We start from the raw sequence: 7,649 nt of genomic DNA, 5'->3' as shown, positions 1-7,649 counted from the left end.
ATTTTATATACCTGTACAAAGGAAGGAGATAAATCACTAATTCTTAGCTAATTCTCTAACAAATTGTAACAAACTAACAAATTGTAACAAACTCATTAGCTGTACAAGACTCGAAGCTTCCTAACAACTTTTTGTATTTTATTTTAAATTCAATTTTATTTTCAGACTCTCACATATTATGTTACATTTCTATTAGATGAAGTAGATGGCAACTATTTCTTAACTTCTTCTTTATAATCAAAAGGTGGGGCAAAATCAACTTCACAGTCTGTTTCAATGAGGCTGATAGTATGAGATGACTTAGTTTCAATCACATTAATGTAATACTTTTTGTTGTTGTATGGAATCATTGTTGTGTCACCAGTTATTACACATGAGAAGCTCCTCAGATTAATCTCTCAGCTTGAAGTATGTTCCTTTTGCAAGTGTGGTGCTTTTCAGAAGCACAAGATCTTCATCTTCCAGCTGCATATTTTTCATCATCCAGTACAAAAATTTCCCCTCTTCAACAGTGAATTCTAGGATCCCGCATTAATAAAATTTTTCATTAGAAAGATGTCTCATTTCAAATAACATAGGATATTCCACTCCAGCATACAAAAGTTTATTAAGTGCTGAAGGGGGTATGATAATCTTATTGCCTGATTCCAAATTTGACTTTTCAATGGAAGAAACAGGGTGACAATGGTAATAATTTTTAAAAGTATAATCATCATCATCATAACTCATATAGACTTCTTTATCTTTCTCGCCGATGTAGTAATCACCCATGCTAAATTGGTCCATTGGTATTTGATAATGTACGGTGATCAATATGAAACTGTGAACCCAAAGGAATCCCAAGACCAAGAGTATGCAAAGGGAAAGTATGAGGAGCCAATATTCTATTAATATCCTAATTGTACAATGCATACAATGTGGTTTAATTGTAATTAAAATTAAGAGAAAGTACAGGGAGCCAATGAAATATTTGTACAATGTGTATAATGGAGGTTTAGGGAGTATTAGAGATATAACCATTAGTGTTACTCTTTTCCATTAGTTGAAGTTTTTGAGATGAGTGGTATCATGACATGGTATTAGAGCTCTAGATCCGAAAGGTCAAGAGTTTGATCCTAAGTTGTATATTTTTAGTGTCATTAATTTTTCAGATTTGAATAAAAGTCTCTGTATCTATCTATCTTTTTGTATATTATTTTTATCATTATTGTATTTGCAACAAATAAGTTCTTATTTCTGCCTAAATATGACTATGAATTTGACTATGAATAGATAACAAAATTATTACTATTTAAATCGTTAAAATAAATCCTTTATTCACCATATTTTTTTCCTCAATTTTGTTGTGGCTTGTTGTCCTGTTGCTCATTTTTTGTTTTATCCCAAACACAATGATGTTGACTTCTCTTTCTTTCTTCTTCCTTTATCTCTTGCTTTTTTAGAAAATCGCAAAAAATCATGAGAATTTTGTGGAATAATAAACATCCTTCTTTATTGTTTGTCTAAAATATTTTATTTTTTCTATGTTTTGGGGTTTCTTTCTCATGAGGTTGGATGTTTAATTTACTCATTGAAATTTTTTTTCCAAAGATGAAATTTATAGAAATTATTACTTTGTAACTTTTAGAAGACCAAAACTTTTGGGATGATACTGAAGAAAAGCCAAGGTCTTTGGGTCCTCTTGGTCTCCAACAGGTATCGAATCAGGATTGTTTGCTTATTTCTATCAACTTCTTAATGGTGAGTTTCTTTCTTTTTTTTTTCTTTTTCTACTTTTTTTTAAATAAAGTATAGGCATACAATGAATTTAGCTAATGGTCTAGTTATCCTAATATGTGCAGTTTGTTATAGAATATTTGATCTTTTAGGACATAATTAAAGAATGATTCAACATTGTGTTATGAGATGTTCACATAACTGCATTATTATGCATTCTCACAAAAGGGTATAGAAAATAAAAAGAAAACAAAGTTTGTAGAATGATAATTATATGTTTGGTTTTCGTGATGACATACACTTAGTCTTGAAATCTTTTTACTAACTTTTGAGTCCTGCAGTAGATACATTGAAGATTGAGCAAAGAAGGTCAAAGATTCTGAAAACAGACAACACTTGGATCCATAGAAATCATGAACAATAGCTGTTTTTCGGGTGAAGTTTGGCAATTTCATCTTCTTGATGTATTTAGATGGTCACCTTCTCAGTGTAGAAGAGATTATGTATGACGAAGTTGTTGCAAAATCAACCTATGTACTGAATATGATTATTTCTGTTAGTTTATTAGTTATTATATTGTATGATGATAAACATTATTTCTGGAGCAGATTAAATGTGTTATTGCATTGATGTAACTGCATTTTTTTCCCTTTGTTTTAAAAACAATAAACTGATATATTATCACTGTACAAATTATAAAAATAAGACAACTAACGTGCATTATTTGTTATATCCATACAAAAAATATGGTCCCCAAAGTTTATTATAGTTTCTTCAAAGACTAGCAGTGTCCGTTGGTGACATGGAAACAATACCACTTTCAAGAAAGAATTAAAAAAATAAAAAAGTTAGAGCAAAGCCAATTAAGCTCTCGCTTGGACCCTGCTATGAAGTTTCTAAATTATCATGTCTTGTTGCTAACTGTGTTTGGTTTTTGTAATGACAAGTACCACTTTTCTTTTGTTTTTTTCAAAAGAAATATACGATTCAAAGATAACGATGTCATTATAAAAATATTGAATATTGATGTGCAGTTACATACTCCTTAGTTTTATATAATTTCCACAAAGACCACTAATACCTTGCTATTAAACAATGTGTTACATATTTTTTCTTTTAAACAAGAAGTAACAAATGGAGTTAGTGCAAAGCCAGCTAAGCAATCCACTTATACTGATTTTTTTATAATTATCTCGGAGACTGATACCACGTGATGTGATGAGTCATGAACACATTCTATATATTACTAGCTGTTCACTGTACCTGTACGCGTGGATGGTTGGTTTTGGGCCTTCACTCCATGTTCACACTAGTATGTTTTCGCAACAAATCAAAGGATCTTAGCTCAAGATCAAAGATTATTATTTCGACACTTAATATAATTTTAGTCATTGCGCACTGGACTACGAAACAGAGATCCCTGGATCAAGACATAATTAGCCGGATGTTCGTATCGATAAGTATCTAGATGGTTAATTTGATAAACGATATAGATGGTCATTTTGATTATATAACGCCACTTAGTGTAGTGACTTTATTATTATACTTACACACATATGTTGGATGTTCATGTTTATAAATAACTAGATGTTCACAATTACTGTACAAGTCGATGGTTGATTTCGGGGCTTCGCCCCTTGTTTACTATAGCACCCGTTCAAGTTAACGATCATGAACTTTTCTCAATGTTGACGATCATGAATTAAATGCTTAACCAAATTCAAGTCATTCCCTTTTGAGATACGAAATATGAATCCCTGAATCAAGACATAAGAAGTTGAATGTTCATTTCAATAAGCATATGGATGGTTATTTTTATAAACAACAAGGATGTTCATTTTGATTAACTAGTAACTATGTCATGCCTAAATAATTATAGATCAACAGAATCACAAGAATTCATAAAGTAAAAAGATCGACCACAACTATGTCCTGCTACTGTCCCATAATAAACTCCTAATACTTTAACCAGTACATTAGTCAAACAAGCAAATTCAACTAAAACATAAGCGGCCTACTTTAAATCACGAGAACTTTGTTCAAAGTTAATGATCATGAATTCAATGCTTAACCAAATTCAAGTCATTTGCCCATCTAATTTTTCTTTAACGACTACATAATTCAGGACAGTTGGAACGCAGTTACCGGATAATTATTCACTATGTCCTCTGCAACCCAATGGAAGATGCTCTTCGGTATATAACCTGGTAAAAAATTAGAGAGAATTCCCTCAAAAACAGGATGGATTCCCTCAACAAGAATTTAATGGGTCTCCGAGACCGGCTCAACGAATTATAAACAGAGCAATCATCAAGGTAAATTAGTTTCACACAATGCAACAAAAAGGCAGCCCAAGAAAGCAATGTTTACATCCAAAAAACAACCATCCCAATGGATATTAAATTAGCCATTGATTTCAGTAAAAAAAACCAGGACTTGCTATTTCAAATCAGAACTTGGTTTGATCATCATGCATGAATTTGTTTAATTAACAAAAAGAGAAAAAAACCCATCAAACATCACCCGATTCAAACAAGCCTTCAACATAATAAAATCAAAATGGCATTCACAATCATGAAAATCAACTCTCCATATGTCTACAGAATAACCATCTTTACTTTCTCATGACTTATATTCTGAGCTTAGTTACTTAAGAGGAAAACCCGTCCAAGATAAAAAAAAGTCAAGTAAGTAAAAAATCGACTATAAAAACCAACTATCCGATTACGTAATAAAATAACCATCCAATTTTACATACAACTAGAAGCAACAACAAAGGGGACCATGAAAATAAAAAATTAGCCAACTAACCTTGGGTTGTCGACGACAATATGTGCTCACGGCTTCAACTAGCGGACCCCGGAAGCAGGACTCAGCCCGCAGGCTGACATAGGTCACGCACCCGACCCGTGTTATTGGCGCTGCAAAAGGCACCCGATCCAGAGTTCCCTTGCCAAGTGAAATAGCTGTCACCAAACACGGTCGACGCGCGCGTAGGAAGGATGGGCAATGCACTTCGGGTCGGCGCTGATGGAGGCTCCAGGTCCTGCGGCGGTAGGACGTGCAGAGGTGAGGGAGCGAACCGGTTGCTGCCTGGGAGGGTTGACTGGTGCGGAATTTATAACCACAAACTAATCGGCAAGTGCACCAGATCGTACCAAGTAGTACCTCAAGTGAATGAGGGTCGATCCAACGAGGATTGATGGACTAAGCAACAATGGTTTATTAAATTACTTAGTTAGACAAACAGAAAAGAGTGTTTGGGTCTCAATTACATTAAACAGTAAATTTAGAAAATTAATAAAGCAAGCAGTATACAAGTTGTGAATAATATATGGAGAAAACAGTTAAGGCTTCAGAGATATTTATTTTTCGGATTGACTTTTCTTACTAACTATTTTAATCATGCAAGATTTAATCCATGGCAAATTATATGTGACTAAACCCTAATTCCTTAGACCCTTTTTGTCTCCTCTAAAATTCATCAACCGCCAATTTCTTGGTCACTTAATTCCAATTAGAGGGTGAAGTTCAATTCTAGTTTATATGCCACAAAAATCCTAATTACCCATATATAAGAGGATTATATGTCGTGTATCCCGTTAAGTCCAGATAATTAGAAATTTAGGAGAATATGTTTTCAAGCTGTTATTCAAGTAAAGAGCTTTTCTAAGTTATACAAGAACTCAATTAGAAAAAGGGTCATACTTCCGTTCCACCCAAATTCATAAAATAAAGAACGAAAATAATTCTTGAATTATAAATCAGTACATGAATTAAAATAGAAAAATAATATTATCAATCCATACAATAGACAGAGCTCCTAACCTTAACAGTGGAGGTTTAGTTACTCATGGTTTAGAGAGAAAACTAGGATTCGTAAAAACTGTAAAATTGTGGAATGAGGTAGAAGAGAAAAGAGAAAATTCTTTTCCCTTTTATATCTAATCCTAATTAATGTAAAATATATTTTCTAAAACTAAATAATATCTTTTTTTATTTTTAAATAAAATAAAGTTTAAATCAGAATTAATAGGAGATTGCGTGCTTGCTTCTTGGAGAGTTGGGGACCACTTGATTCCTTAATAATCCACGCTTAACTTGAGAAATCTCAAGTTAGGCACAGCCTTGGCCGAATTGATGGAGAAGAAGTATGAACTATTATATATCGTTGGAAAGCTCTGGAAGTTAGCTTTCCAAAGCCACTAGAATCACGTCAATTGGACCTTTGTAACTTGAGTTATTTAGGTTTGAGTATAGAGAGGTCAAGGTTGACAGCATCATTCGCCTTCTTCTCTTTCTCTGCGGAAACTCCATCAAATCCATCCGAATGCTACCTAAAATAAACAGAATTGCACAAAACTCAAAGTAGCATCTATAGTGGCTAAAAGATAATTAATTCTTGATTAAACTCAGCAAATTAAATGCAAATTCACTAGGAAAAGGTAGGACAGATGCTCACGCACCATTGACGCGCGCGAATGAGTCAATGGCGCTGCAGTTCTGTTCGCCGCCGGTGCAGGTTCAAGGTCGGGTGGAGGTGCGAGGATGGGATGTTCAGCAGCGACTTTGGGTAGCTGTTCTGGATAGGGTTACCGTCGGTTGAGATTAGAGGAATGGATGAAAATTAAGATTTGGGATTATGTGGTTTTGTTAAACATAAAAAATGAACATCACTTTTGAATATAGTATAAATGTGGGTTATTTTTAATTTTATCTCATATTGGGCCATATAAACAGCACATTGTATATATTGTATAGATATTCTATAGTCTTTTTAGCGGGACTTGTATGCAAAAATAAATAACAAAAAAAGATAAAATTGTGAAAGAATAAGAAAAGAAAAGATGAAAAATAGTATATTTTGTATTTTTTGATTGATTTAATTGAATTGAATTGTAAAAGTAAAACTAAATATATATAGAATATTGCATACAAAAGATAAAAATAAAGATAAGATAAAATAATAAAAACTAAAATTAAAACTAAATTTATATATTTTATTGAGTTAAATTTATAAGTTAAAAAACTTTTTTTTTATTGTTGTCATAAGTTAAAATAAAAGAGTAATTTAATAATATTAATAAAAGAAGAGCTCCGATCCAACTACTCTCGCAGCAGACAAAATCATACTGATTATTATATATCAAATATGAGTTTATGAAACAAATATCGTTATTCAGTTACCATCAACAGTTTCCACTTGTGCAAAACAAGCATGTTTTTTTAATATTATAGCATGCATGTGGTGTGTGTGCTGTGCGGTATCATTTCTTACATTATGAGGAAATAAAATAATATTCATTTGAAAACCATGTTCCTCTCTCTCATATGTATTCTTCAGACAACTAAGCAATAAAAGGATGGAAGATACTTAATTGAGAATTGAGATGACATTTTGTGAACTTGTGGACTTGGAAATGGCTTTAGGCTTTAGGCTTAGACACAATCGATATAGCTCGGCTCACTTAATTAAAATTATTCAAAGCCCCATGTGAGTATATGTCACAAATAATTGCTACTTTCACAAATAATCATTGAACTTCTCACCTCAAATTATCTATTTAAGAGTAAAGAATTTGGCTGCAACAATACTTTTCAAGCCTTAGCTGCAAGGATATGAATTGTTCTGTCGACCTCACGTTTCTTTCTTTTTTATTGATTTGTTTTACTCGGAAATGTGAAAAACTTTCTCGTCTGCAATAAACTAGTAATAATTTTTATGTAATTTTTAATTCTATTATTGTTTTCTCTTTTATTTATTAAATGTGGTAAAAATAATTAAAAATAAAATTCATTAATATAAAATATAAATTCTAATTTAAAATAAAAATATTATAGATACTAAATAATTCCTATTTGAAGTATTTTTTTAATCTTTAAATATTAATATTTTTATCATAAAAAATCATGATTACTATATATGTTTAGAC

General features: G+C 32.0%; 1 pseudogene; it reads right to left on the bottom strand.

The window, feature by feature from the left end:
* Positions 1 to 212: 212 nt before the first annotated feature.
* Positions 213 to 786, bottom strand: LOC110277074 (uncharacterized; annotated as a pseudogene).
* Between the last annotated feature and the right edge of the window lie 6,863 nt (positions 787 to 7,649).

Source organism: Arachis duranensis, chromosome 10 (assembly GCF_000817695.3).
Source record: "Arachis duranensis cultivar V14167 chromosome 10, aradu.V14167.gnm2.J7QH, whole genome shotgun sequence".
In the NCBI taxonomy this organism is placed as follows: Eukaryota; Viridiplantae; Streptophyta; class Magnoliopsida; order Fabales; family Fabaceae; genus Arachis; species Arachis duranensis.
This window is presented reverse-complemented; position numbering and strand designations above follow the sequence as displayed.